Source organism: Dermacentor andersoni, chromosome 5 (genome assembly GCF_023375885.2).
Source record: "Dermacentor andersoni chromosome 5, qqDerAnde1_hic_scaffold, whole genome shotgun sequence".
Taxonomy (NCBI): Eukaryota; Metazoa; Arthropoda; class Arachnida; order Ixodida; family Ixodidae; genus Dermacentor; species Dermacentor andersoni.
This window is the reverse complement of record NC_092818.1, coordinates 192,810,660-192,825,378: the sequence shown is the minus strand read 5'-3', so window position 1 is coordinate 192,825,378 and position 14,719 is coordinate 192,810,660. Positions and strand designations below refer to the sequence as shown.

The 14,719-nt window shown below is 44.7% G+C and overlaps 1 protein-coding gene across 4 annotated transcripts in view; it reads right to left on the bottom strand.

The window, feature by feature from the left end:
• Dgk (diacyl glycerol kinase 1) overlaps window positions 1-14,719 on the bottom strand; it is a 563,049-nt gene that overhangs the window by 449,914 nt on the left and 98,416 nt on the right. The window lies entirely within an intron of this gene.

The window sequence follows — 14,719 nt, the reverse complement described above, 5'->3', positions numbered from 1 at the left end:
TCTTTTTATCCCCCTTAACCCTTCCCCCTGCGCAGGGTAGCCAACCGGAACTACCTCTGGTTAACCTCCCTGCCTTTCTCTGCATTATTCTCTCTCTCTCTCTCTCTTACGACGCAAGATGCATGAACAACTGGTGTTTGAGACCAGAGAGGTTCTTCATCAAGCCCTCATAAACGGACATGACATCATCTTCCAATGGCTTCCGGGGCACTGTGGCATCGTTGGAAACGACCTTGCTGGTGATGCCACCCAGTCAGCCCATAAAGAAACCCTGACACTTCCTATATCATTATCAGAGACAGACGCTGCGAGGGGTATTCATTTACTTGCTCAAACCAAGACTGAAACTTTGCGGAACACCCCGATTTTCTCCGACTGCCGTCTCCACCGGCTGGATCCCACATTGAAGCTGCAGATTCCATCGAACTTCTCCCGCCGTGATGCAGCTTTACTGTGCCGCCTCTGGTTAGGAGTGGCTGTTAAGAAAGCATAATCATTCCTTATTGCAATATCCGACACACCAATGTGTGACTCATGCAAATGTGAAGAGACGATCGAGCACGTGTTGCGTTTTTGTTATCTCAATGAGGTCGAGCGCGACATACTTCGGAGGGTGTTAAGCCGATTAAATAGCAGACCATTTTCAGAAACTAAGATTCTCGGACCATGGCCTCACGTGTCGCAGGGTTACAAAGCGACGCACGTACTGCTGCGTTTGATGAAATCGACTGGCCTCAGCGAGTGATTATAGGCGTGACGTTATTGAAAACCGCACGTGTTCACACTTATAGTACCTTCTTCCCTCCCTCGTCTTTATTTTCTTCCGTTAGACCACTTCCCCTGTGTACGGTAGCAGACCAGACGAGCGTCTTTTTGACATCCCTACCTTTCGTTCCTTCTTTTCCTCCTCCTCCTCCTGGATTCGCACGTTCTTGCCGCATTTACACTTCTTACGCTTTATTTAAAGAGAATTAAATGAAAAGGTGTATACTGTCCCCAAACTGCACAGTGGAGTATGAAATGCGCCATAGTAGAGGACTTGGGAAAAAATTTCGACTGCCTGGAATTATTTAACGCGAATGCAAAAAAGCGCGATACACTGGCGTTCTTGAATTTCGCCACGCTCTCACTGCGGTCGGGAGTCGAACGCGCCACCTCGTCCTGGGCACCTCAACGCAACAGCCACTCAGGCTCCACGGCGAGATTTATTTTTCGATATTGCCATGTAATCCCAATTTTATAAACGTGCGAATGTAGCAAGTCTACGAACGCATGACTAATACTTGCAATTTGTTGCTTTTAATTCGTAATATGTTGTCGAGTACGATCCACTTGCGAAATCGGAACATTGTTTGACGCCAAAAGACCGAAGTAGAGGCCGACACATGTACTGTACCCATCACTGATTGCCACGCTGATCGAAGCGCCACACTTGCAGTTCCCGTAGACACTGTCGCCCAATTTACCTCCAGCAATTTTCATAGAAAATTACGATTTTCAAAGAGCTTTGTAAAACTTTTTCAATCCGAAGTTTTGTTAGCAAACAGCCTTGAGAATTCTGACTATAGCTGACATCTACTCCGGCTCGCAGAACGGTGCACGGTTCCGCGCATGACCACCAAAATAATTATTTTTCTCGTTGCAGTGAAACAGAATGCGAAGAAAAATAGCCTTTGTAGGTCTTTTCCTGTGCGCCTTCTCTTTCATTCCTTATTTTTGCTGGCTAAATAATTGCGAAGAAAATTTCGTAACTACGCTCTACGTACCAGGCGTTTCGCTCGGTCATTTCAGTTGAGATAACATCTAAAATAAATGCAGTAAAGGAAACAATATCATTCTAGTACTCGTGTATTTCTTTTTTTTTTCATTCATACAGATTCGTTATTGTCAAATCGCCAATTTCGTCACCTTTCATGCGTGCTTTCGGGTCACCTATGCGATAAAACTTGAGCGTCCTCTTGGTTTTCTCTTTCATTTTACACCGGGTAAGTGTTTCTTACTTTTTTTTCATCTCCTCTTCGGGTATAGTCTGCAAATCTCGCTGAAACTGCGCCTCGCTGCGACGGCGAGCGAATGCGCACAGCTGGACACTTAGCGCTATTTCGTCACCGCCGCGCGAAGAACGTGAAGTAAACAACACTATTACCAACCACGTAAAGGCGTATACCGCTTTCACGGCACTGCACAGCGCCGCAGTTCAATGTAGCCCCCACCGCACTGCGCTGCAACGCTAAATCCACGTCGTGAGTTCTTAAAATAAAAATCAAATTATGGGATTTTACGTGCCAGAACACGATCTGATTATGAGGCACGCCGTTGTGGGGGACTTCGGAAATTTGGACCGCCTGGGGTTCTTCAACGTGCACCTAAATCTAAGTACACGGATGTTTTCGCATTTCGCCCCAATCGAAATGCGGCGGCCGTGGCCGGGATTCGATCCCGCGACCTCGTGCTTAGCAGCCGAACTCCATAGCCACTAAGCAACCACGGCTCGTGTCGCCAGTTCCAGAAAAGCGCAGAAGGCTATTTCAATGTAGTGCAACGGCACGGAAAACTCGCTGGCGCTGCGCACGGCGCACGCGAGCCAGTAGCCAAAGACTGCACGCGCATTGCATCACCACCGCGTCTCTCTAGCACGCAGGCGAGCCGGTTAGCTCGCAAGCCGCTTGGAGTCCCTACGGAACTGTTATTATTGCATATGAAAACGCACACGCAACTCACATAGAGGAAAATAGGGAAGGACAGACTGGCAACGGCTGCCGAGAGGGGTACATATCGATCGCCTGCCTATACTCTTTAGGAAGGAGGGGATAGACAAGACGTTGAGGCTAAGAAGGGATTATTATTATTATTATTATTATTATTATTATTATTATTATTATTATTATTATTATTATTATTATTATTATTTGTTTTGAAAACCTGTACACACTGTAGGAATAGTAGGAACAGTAGGAATAGTTGCTGATTATTTAGATACACTATCTAAATGGGGAACTGAAATGACAATCCATGCAGCAACTCGCGAAGAATTCCTATCTCAACGTCTTGTTTCATCCTGCATTGATCACGTAAATGTTAGAGCCCATAATCTGGAAGTAAAATCTACCATTGCACAGGTTAAGCTTTCTGACCACTACTTCGTCTGCTGTTCACTGAAACAGACTGTGAATCCTTTGTTATCGGAGGCTATTAACTCTGTCAAACAAATTTGTATAATTGACCCAAGGCTTTTTGATAAACTAGTCCAGAAAAATGATTGGGATAATTTTTTATGCACTGTGTCACCGGAAAACATGTACCGCGAATTTGTAGCTGCGTTTGATGCTTTTAGGCAGGCGGCAACACGCGTTGTCAAAATCAGGCAACGTAACCTGAGCCAGAAATGGATGACCAGCGAAATCCTAGCGGCTATAAAGGAAAAAGACTTGTTGTGGACCAAGGCCAAGCAGTCGTCAAACTGCAACGACACGCGCTTAAGATACAAATGTGCCAGAAACAAAGTGAATGCAATGATCAGACTTGCGAAGCGCGTTTATTTCAGAAAGAAATTTCAAGAAGCTCGATCTGACATAAAGAAAACATGGTCCCTAATCAATAACCTTAGAGGCGGCAACATTTCAACGCCTAAACAGCGCCTTTCATTGTATTTTTCTGCAGACGACGAAACTGTGGCAAACTTATTTAATCAGTTCTTTTCAAGTGTCTCGGGATCGAGGACACGGCGACCATCGGTGTGTACTTTAACAGATAGCTTGCTAGATTCCGCATATCTTCCTTTACTATCGCTTGAAGAATTAAGGTCCATTGTCTTCAGTCTCAAGACGAACAAATCACCTGGCTTCGACAAAATTTCTGTCAGTGAACTTCAGAGAAATTTTGACGCAATTAAACATGTATTGCTATCCCTTTTAAACTTTGTTTTGGATGGTGGTGTGATTCCAGTTGATATGAAAACCGCAATTGTAATTCAGCTTCACAAGAAAGGTGCACGCAATAGTATTGAAAATTACAGACCTATTTCGATAATTCCCTGTATAGCTCAAATATTAGAAAAACATGTGGCTCTTACGGTAACACAGTTTCTAGATAAGCATAATGCATTGTCATCACATCAGTATGGATTTGTACAGGGGAAGGGTACACAAACACTGTTAGAAGCTTTCTCCGATCTTTTAAACTTGACACTAGACCGCAACCGGGTAGCATGTGCCCTCTTTATGGATGCCTCTAAGGCATTTGACAGTGTTTGTCATGAGATTTTGTTGCAGAAACTGTCTCTCCTAGGCCTTCGTGGGTCATTCTTGAATTTACTAGCTAACTTTCTGCAGGATAGACGACAGTGTGTAAAGGTGGGAAATAGTTTAAGTGTTTTTACCAGTATTTATTCTGGAGTCCCTCAGGGCTCAATATTAAGCCCCCTGCTTTTTAACATTTATGTGAATGATTTGTCCAATGTAGTAGGTAATTATATATATCAATATGCCGATGATACTGTTCTTGTATCTTGTGCAACTAATTACTCTGATGCAATCAGCTCCTTACAGAATGAGGCAACTAAAGCTATGGACTGGTTTGCGGCTAATTTAATAAGCATCAACCCTTCTAAAACGCGGCTTGTCTGTTTCCATAACCCCATGAAAAAAATCCTGCCTACGACACCATTATTCTTGCACACATCAGACTGTTTTGGATGTACATGTCAACCTGTTAAAAATGCCTCTTCTGTTAAGTCTCTTGGGTTGCTTTTTGACTGTGATCTTTTATGGAACTCGCAATTATCCCACATCTGTAAAAGGCTGCGCGCGGTCTCCTGTGTATTATACAATATGCGATGTCTTATGCCAATCTCCGTTCGAAAAATTATTGTGCATGCTTTAGTCTACAGTGTGCTACGTTATGGCTTGACTGTGTATGGTCATTGTACTCTTAGGTGGAGCTCAAGAATTAATTCAATTTTACGTTCACTGCTGTCAACAGTGGCTTACGATTTGTGTCCAAAGCAAGATACAGACGTGTTTAGGTTGTTGAATTTGCCAAACTTCACTTCTCTGATTATCGAAAGTGTTGTCATTAAACACTTCTGGCATAATGATTTTAAAACACTATATACGTCTGTCCGCTCCTTAAGACCGAAGGAACCCTACGTCATCCCCAAGAGTGCGACAAAGTACGGAAGGAGAACGCGGCAATACTATGTTCCAGCCATATTTAATAAATTGCCTACGCCTGTGTTAGAAGCAAACACAAGACGTGAGATTAACAAACAACTTAGAATTGCCGATGTTTGATGTAACATTTAGTATAACTGTTCGACATTTTGCTCCGACCCGCTAATAGCTAACTCCGCTATTAACCCTGTGCAATTTTCTGTGAACTGACTGTCAGGCACTGCCAGTCAAGCCCTCTGAGGCTTTGGTAGGCCTGCTATATGTACTCTGTTTTCCTTATGCACAATAAAGATTGTATTGTATTGTATTGTATTGTGCTTGACAGGAAACGGAAAGCGAGGAGCACGCTGCCACCCGAAGGGGCACCACGCTTGCCTACTCTTCAGAAAGGAGGAGACAGAACATGGAAATGGAAGATAGGAAGAAAGAGAGGGAAGAGGAAAGAAAGAGCGGGCTCGATCACTGCAGGTCATGCTACGAAAGAATGTTAAAATAGAAGAAATAGTGTCTGAGGTCTTGTTGTTTGAGAACAGCAATAAGCTACAATCGTGAACTTAAGTTAGCTACTTCTAGAAAAGTAAGGAGAGCGCGATGATCTTGATTGCGCCTAGACGCACAACCACTGGGGTACAAACACAGGAAAGCATGACAAACGAAATAAACGCCCGAGGTATGTATATACATAATGGAACCCGTCGTACGTGTACGGCGGAGCCGTAATACAGTGCACGCGAGCAAGACACTTACGCATGATGAACGTGCGCCTCGTGCCTATATCGTCCGGTACATGACGCTATAGTGTACGACACGCAAGGCCATTCGGCAACACATGGGCACTACAGTGCAGGTTCTAAATGGTCATAGATGCAGCGTATAGGCAGCGTAGCAGGCTTTCATGTGTATGTGGCCCGCAGCGGGCATTGATATGGCGCACGCATGGACCTCGTGTTTGCCTATACATGAATACTACATCTCACGATATAGAACGCAGCACAAGAGCGCTGTAGGAAAACGGCTATTCGGGGCAGGTTGATAATCACGGCAATGTCGACGACAGCGCCGTTGTAGTCGCTAACACAATCGGGCTCCACTGAGGGCAATGCTGAAGCCACGTAGTTAGTGCTTGAGTAGTGCAGAAGATAATTTCGACAAAGCGCAACGCCACGGAACACGGCGTGCAGAGTGCTAGCAAGCTAAACGTCCACTGCGCAGCTTCAGTGGAGAAAGGCAGCGATAGGCGCTTGCAGCCCACCGGCAGAAAGCCAGGCGAAAAATTCCGTCACGACCTGGTACCTAGACGGCCGCTTAATTGGCTTTCCAGTGAGCCCCGGTGAAATTCTGATGCCGAGTTACGAAGGTGCGAATAAAATAGATGTTTCTGGTCTGGCAAGCGCACACGTACGTTTCGTGCTATAAGTATAAACACGTCGTACACGGCAATTTGTTACGCTTCATCCGTATACCAAGATGTCATTCCCGCATTCTTGCACATTATACGTTTGCGATAGAAATGAGATTTGAAAGAGCCATTAAACAGCTAATTACATCGCAAAACTTCAAGGCATCTTCATGCAAATATTCACGAGTCAGGTTTTTACACTACAGCGACAATCATGAATTTGTTTTTATCTAGGTTGTGAAGAAACGAGAGAGGTAACAGAGATAAGAAAAATTATGAGTGTGATAAGGTAATGTAAGATTGGGATGAAAGAAATAGAAGGAAAAAAACTGTCCGTCCGCCACGCAAGCATGTGCTTGCTATATCGCAGGATATCTGTTTGCATCGGCAGTCGCATTCGGTAAGTGGGGTTTGTAAAAGAGAAGGTGTACTTCGACGCATCATACTCGATACTCTCACTTTCGCGGTACTTGAAATGCGAACATGCTCGAACAAGTAAGAAAAGAAAAAGAGACAATGCCTTTTGAAACGCTGAAGGCCTTTAACCGGCAAGCCAAGTTCACAACAAACTTCGTTTCGTAGAATCACCTAATGCGGTCGGAAGTTCGTTTCCTCATTCACTGAGCAACTTTCGAAGAGACCATGCATGGAGCATTCTTGCCATGCCTTTCCTGTGCTTCGATCTGCCGGAATATTTCCTCGACGGTGTCGCGTTCGGGTGCGTTCTGTTCCGAGGTCAAGGATTAAAAAAAGTGAATAAGGATAACGAAATAGGCTGGAGGAAATCCCAGAGCACATTTTACTGCAAGTCAGAAAATCAACTTCGTCAGTCGCCAGTTTCTTCATGCGGAATAACTAATCCCTTTCCTCTTCCTTTTTTTATTTTTTGAAGCATCAGCCACCGTAAGAAAAAGAAGCAACAACAAAGCAAGAAAGAAAGAAAGAAAAAGAACGAAATATGCGCGGTGTGTGCATGAATGGTCGCAAGCATTGCACAACATGCGTCAATCTCACCTCCGTCAAGTTCATATAGCATGCCTCCAGCGAAGATAAAATAATAGGAAAAGTTCCACAGAATAACAAATGGCACACCGACTTACTACAACTTGCACACAATTCGCCCTCGTATAGACATCGTAAAAACACAAGATTGGTCCATACAGCGATAAAATCAACACTGTACACAGATAACCAACAGACTGTGTGTTTCGAAAGAGGAGAGCGACAGATAGGTAGCGTAAAATATCTGTGCAAGAAATCTGTGGAGAGCCTAATTTCAATTTAGCTCTGTATCTAATTCACGTCCGTTTAATACACTGGTTCTTCCAACGAAAGTTCAGTTCACGCGCTTTACACAAATCGCTTCGGCAGGGCCTTCGGATCCATCATCCCAGTGAATGTTCCGCCGCCCACTGGCTGCTCGAAAGAGATTCGCGGAGCAACTGCGTCGACGAGGAGCTGCAGCCGAGTGGCCCCGTCACGCGGCAGCTTAGGCGAGGGAGCAAGACGAAGCCTGGCGTGCATGCGGATGGGTATTGATTATGAAAAGCGGAGATCGGGTAGGGCATTAGCGCACGACGTACATCCCTTCTATTCGCGTCCAGTCTTGGCCGAGATATTGCGCGGCCGCGGTCAATACCGACTCCTTCCGGCCGGCCATGTTATCCTCTACTTCCACTCTGCACCATTATTCGCTCAGTGCCAATCTACTACGACCGACGGCAAGCAGCTCTCAGTTTAGCATAGAGAAAGACAATATACTAGACATAATATGAAAAAGAAAGATGAGCACAAAGTAGCTCTTGAGCCCTCGGCCAACGAATATGCTCTTCAAAGACGCGCGCTTGTTGCTCTAAACTGTTTTTGGAGGTCAGTGATGTCGCCGGCTATTATTAGGATAGGAAGTTAATGTAATGGGTTTGCTTGGCCAGAATGAAAATGTGCGTTGTATTTCCTATTCTTCTTGAAGCACTGATATACGCGATCTCTTTTCTCTGCCTTGTGACGTGCCGTGATATTAGTATTTGTGTTATTTTATGATGTGTTTCTTTCGCCTTTGAGTATGTGAATTTGAAGTATTCCTAGATTTGTGTTACAAGGGTTCGCCGGCAAATATTTTTGTGTCAGTATCTCCTTATATTGACGTGTCAATAAGCAAACAAATAAATAAATAAAGAAGTCACAGTTTTGCCTGAAAGGCGAAGCATCGATAGCGATAGCGAATTAGTGGACAGCTATACTAAGTAAGGATAGTAGTTTTATCGGCCGTATAATGTTCTAAACATAGGCATACTAATTAAATTAACAAGCACGATGTCAGGCGCGCACAAGCAAACATGAACACATCTCACTCGATGACCGCAGAATCTTGCTGTCAAAACGCTGGAGTGAGTAAGCGGGGCAGCAGCAGCGAGCGAATTGACCTTTGGCTGCCGCTCGCATCGACGCGAACTAAGCGAAAACACAGTGCGCGGCGGACTCAGCACACGTCGCAGGTGGCTTTCGAGACATTGAGAGACGGGCTGGCGCGCCGCCTCGAGTTGAACGCCCCACCCTCATCCCTGCCCACGGCGGACCTCGTCCCCGCCGAAGATCCCTTTGAAGATACAACGGCGCGGGCGGGCGCGGGCGGACGCGCCCGGAGGAGAACCGTAGATGGTTCCGAGAAGAGAAGCTTTCTTTTTTCGCTAAACTTGTGATCCGTGGTAAATGAAAAAAAAATGTTCTTAATAGGCTATATAAAATGAGAATCAGAAGAACTGAAAACACAAAAAAAAATGAAGGGGGGGATTGATGTATTGGAGATCATTTTCAAATCTAACAAATAAACACTGAACGCAAGCTGTACCTGCTTTGAGCGAAAGAGCGCGAAGAATTGAAACATGGGAAAACCCGAAGACGAGCGTAGCGACAAATTGCAAGGCATAACGTCATAGAATTGCGTTGCCTTCCGATGCAGTTTTTAAAACGTGCTTGATTAGAGCGCCTTGTTTCCAAATATGAGGATAATATTTGGAAGCAAGTTCCCAAAATATATTTTGTACGAAGCGGTCAATACCGAAGAAAAATGCGTGCCTTGTGCTTTTTTTTATATATATACGCTATATGCGTACTTAAGTCCCTCTATCTAGAAACAAGTAGCTTGTCTGTTGTTGCACCTTTACGCGTCCGTTAGGAAAATAGGCAGTATAAGTGACCGCAGCTATGACTTTAACATTTGTTCACACTCTTTAGTGATAATTGCTGAGTACCGGGCACCAACTTATCCGGCGTGACACCTAACGACGCGGCATAGTAAATTAGTTGTCAGCCAGCGTCATCCACTCTTTTGATCAATATTTGCTTAACATAACATAGGTGTTTACAGCGTAATAAGATTGATCATGACCGCTTACAGACTGCCCTGTAGACTTAGGAGGGAGAGAAAACAAAAGTTGAAAGGCAGAGAGGTTGACCAGATTAAGTGTCCGGTTTTGGTTACTCTGCACAGGGGGATGGGGTAAGGGCGGAAAAGATAAGAAAACAAGACATGATAAAAAAAGGAACGTATCAGTTCGCACATTCAATGAGCCCCGTTTCTTTCAAAAAACACGTGTAGACTGAGACTATTTATACCGACCACTGCGATCACAGCAGAGTTTTTCGGCGAAGCGTTTCGTGTTGGCAGGAAACGTCTGCACATTAGAGAACCCCATATATATATATATATATATATATATATATATATATATATATACAGCGATAGTATGCCGGGCTTCTTTCACGCTAGGAAGTACACTTTTATGTAGCACTTATGAGCAACAGAAAGCTGTATCGGGAGTCTCTCTTATCGCTCTGCATTTTCTTCATTGACACTTTTCACCTAATTTTAATATTTGAGAACATGACTAATTAATTAGGACTAATCTAATTAAACGAAATGAAGATATAGTTTGAGTATCTCCAAGCGACGCAAACAACATTGTTTTGTCCAGCTACGTGGCATTTGCATGTTCTTAAACTCTGGCTAAAGTTAGTTGGGACACCCTGTATATACTTGTGAACATAGCTGGGCAGTCGACTTATTAGTAGCCTTACTGGTGCGCTACACAGAAGAATAACATCGTAATACGACGCACCTGAAATTTATGCAATGCTTAACAGTATACTGAAAAAGGTCATGAAATGCTAGAATGGCAGTAAACAACGGATGACAACAAAAAGCCCTGTAAACAAGTGAAAAAGACATCAGTGACAAGGCAGGAAGAGCAACAGCCTTGTCGCCATGGATAGTGCAATAGAACTGTGCGCATTAAAACATGTGTACGAGGACATGCGTTCCATACGTTGTCTAAAACACATGACCTTGAACCGTTTTACTTCCAAAGTCTACTTGACATTTCAAGGCGTTTGCAGATAAACGCCGACACGCGTAAAGCACGCAAGACTGCAGGAAAGTCACGAAATTCACGTGACAAATGTCAGAATGTGTGGTCCATCCCGCAGTGTATGCGCAGACGTCGCTCGTCCTTTCAGATATACCGCGTCGCACACCACGTGTCCGCTGCTTTATGGTTCAGCGATACCAACACTGCACGCTATTTTTTTCTGGCTGGCTGAAAAGAAAGCATATTCAGAGAAAAAAGAAAACACAAATAGCTTCTGGGATCCTTTCACTCGAGCCCGAAGTATTCGAAATGCAATTACTGCTCGGTAATCCGATTTCGACGTAGCCTCGATGTCAGCCCTCGCAATGCAGCCCGAGCGCCCCTTATCGGACGTGACGTCGGAAAGCCCTTGCCGCGGGGGGCTGGACTGAGTTTTGCAAAGCCGTTAAATACTCGTGCAACACTTCGGCCGCTTCCAGAAATACTGAATTAAAAACCTTTGATCATCTGCCTGTGCACAGCCAGCCGCTCGATTCTGTTTGTTCTTGTTCTCCCGTTCAGCGCCGTAGCACGCATAGGCTACACTGAAACTTGAAGCTCCTCTTCCTTGGGCCAGTCACGTAAACACGTCCTATCACCGCTTTTTGTTTTCGCTTTTTATAAAAATGTGTGCATCTCTAAGCTCAAGGGTGCCAGCTTGAGCTATTTCTCCTCCTCCTTGTAGTTCTTCTTATTGTTCTTGTTCTGACTTTTGTTTCTGCATTGACGTTTTCTTGTTTCCTTGTTTGTTTAACTAAATTTTTTGTGTTCTAATCGGTTTTAAATCCCTGAAATTCTCGCTAAAGCGGCTTCCTACTTTTTTATGACGGTAATAATGAGAAAATATTACCAGTATAGACATAAGATCGTTCGAGCACAACGACGTTCCGTGCTCCTGTCTTATGACTGTGCTCAGTGGCCGGCATTATTATTTTTTAGCCACCCTAAAGGCCCGTTAAGGCATCATATACACAAGTGATGGGAGGGAGCAACATAACGTTTTCGCTCCCTTGCGTTTAAATAGCTTATACAACAATATTTGCACAAGGAAAACTTCGCGAGGTTTATTGTCATGCGAGGCTGACTGCAACGTAGCGCAAGATATCGCGTGACTCGCTTCCAAATGTGTAATAAAACAAACTGAAAGAGCACCCACGCGGCTGTCTAATCAGAATGACAATCTCTTAACCATGGAGAAAATATTGGCTTTTTCCTTTCTGGTCCTAACCATTAGAAGACGCCACCGCGCCCGATCATTCAACGAGTATATAAGAAACACGTCTGAGACATAAAAATTGGTGGCAACATCTCTTCAAATCGCACGATTGTTATACTCAAGATACTTGATGTAAAAATTATGAATAGAGCTAAGCGGTTTCATTTTTATCAGACCGGGTGAAAATATCTTACCTAAACAACAAAATAAAAGAGGAGGGAGCAGAAGCTTAGAGCGGCGAGCCAGATGCTGAAGATAAAGCAAAGGGCAGAGCGATCACGCTTCGGAACGTGTTAACATCGTGTCTCGGGGTATGAAATGAAAAATGGGTGAAGACATCAGAACAAAACAAAAACGACGGTTCTCTAGAGTTGCACCAGCTATGGGTGCGAGTGCTTCTCATTTTTGACAAAGCTGTTCCGTCTTTATTTTTTTTTTCTGCTTGTGTGACTTAACGTGACGTTGCTTTAGGCTATAACTGCGCGCCTCTTCTAACATCCCCTGTTTACACCATATATGCAAATTTAGCGGACCGAAAGAGACGAGGCAAGGCGCAGAATGGGCGCTACAGGTGCTGCCGCATGCAAAACGCAGATTTGAGCTGTTGCTATTGACAATGCCAGCATTCCCAGAAGCCCTGATCGAGCGACAGACAGGATCCATTCTCTGCACATCCGTTTCGAGTCGCGTTTTTCGCACCTGTCTGACGGCGTACTTTAGAATGCCTTTTCCTTCTTTTGGTCTAGTGAACAATGGTTTCCGTCTTTGAGCACTTAAGCGTTCCCAGCGACGTCTCGGAACTTTTCGAACATTAGAAGAAACGTGATGGGGAAAACGTAGAAAGCGCACTAAATATGAAACAACAACAGCAAAAAGAAGGTACCTTAAAATGCGGATCGTCCTGGCACCCACACATTATATCCAAATAACTAAAAATAATTTCCGGCTTCCGGCCTCGGCAACTGTCAACAAAGGCAGAAAATGGCTATACGAGGGCCAAAGCGGCTTCGTGGGCGTCAACACTGACGTCGAAAAAGAGAAAAGCGCACCTGCTAACAGCACTAAACCGTAGAAGTAGCAAGAAATAAAGAAAGGTGCGCACAATGCGCTGACGTTCCCGTTCCATTCCCTAGCTACAGCGTCGGAATAATTTAAACCAGTAATGCGCCAACCGTCAAAAGAAGCACGGCAAGCGTGAATTGTGCCCATGTCTGCGCACAGCATGCGTGTGCATTCTTGAATTGTTTGCCTACCGGCTGCACGTTCAGTTCAACCTTTTCAACGTTTACGTCGCTGCCGCATCGCATTGCGTCCATCTGAGCTCCTGGGCACGTCCACGGTATGCGCGTCCGGTTCGTGCGCACGCCGTCGCAGCGACCGTCACGTGGAGGACGCCTTTAGGCCCCGCAAGAACGTGCGATGCCTGGTAACGATTCTGGCGCTGCAGTGGGCAACGCAACACTAGTTTGCTCTTTCCTGAGGTCGCTATGGCTAAACTGCCGCGTTTTGCATCCAGAAACCCGAATCAGCCTTTGCGAGCTCTTGTGCGACCTACGTATAGCACGGCATTCTCTCGGACGTGCTTCCCAATCCCGTGCATACGACCACATGTGTATATATCGCGGGGGTGGCGCAGTGGCACCACTTCGAGAAAGCCGGCTGTGAGCGGCCACGCATTTCAGCATACGCCGAGAGTAGTTTCGTCAGGCGGAGCCGAATCACAGCGCAAGACGGTCGTGTTGCTTTATGTCACCCCATCATAAGACCTCAAGGAATCAATGCTATGCTACCCAAAGGGAGTCCAGCAAAGAAAGACGGGAAGATTTACTTGGCCTGGCTCTGCTTGGCTATCCTAGGCTGAAGGAAGCCGACAGAACTTTTCAAAGATGAACAGCCATGAATAAAAGAAATAGCAGAACAAACCTCTGAATGGAAAACGATATGTATAGGGTGATTTCAGTGATCATACACACAAAGTTGATAGGAGAAGACAGAGCTTACAGCCGAATCAGAATCAGTTTATCCATGATAAAAATGTGGATAATTACATGATAAGTATATACAGAAGAATACATGGCTTGTACATGAGTAAAAACAATATTTATTTTCTTGACAGCGTAAAACAGCAATGCTTAGATACGATTATGTTTCTAATACCGATATAGCAGGATCAACGGTTGCTAGATAAGCTCGTGTTACCTTTATGACCATGACACAATCCTGTAGTGCGTTAAATATAAGATCCAGTGTCCTTGTGGAGACACTGTATTAACAAGGGCTGGCAGCTCGTGGATTAGCGCGCCATCTTTGTGCCTATCTCTACAGGTATCAAGATTTCTTGATCAATTTAACCTTCCATGACAAAAATTGCGCGTTCTGTGACTCATGATGGTGTAGCCTTCCATCGGTATGACTTTTTGTGAAGTATTGTGACGACTTGTCCTGATCCTTTCTTGTAGGTATAAATTATGGGGTTTTACGTGCCAAAACCACGATCTGATTATGAGGCACGCCGCAGTGGGAGACT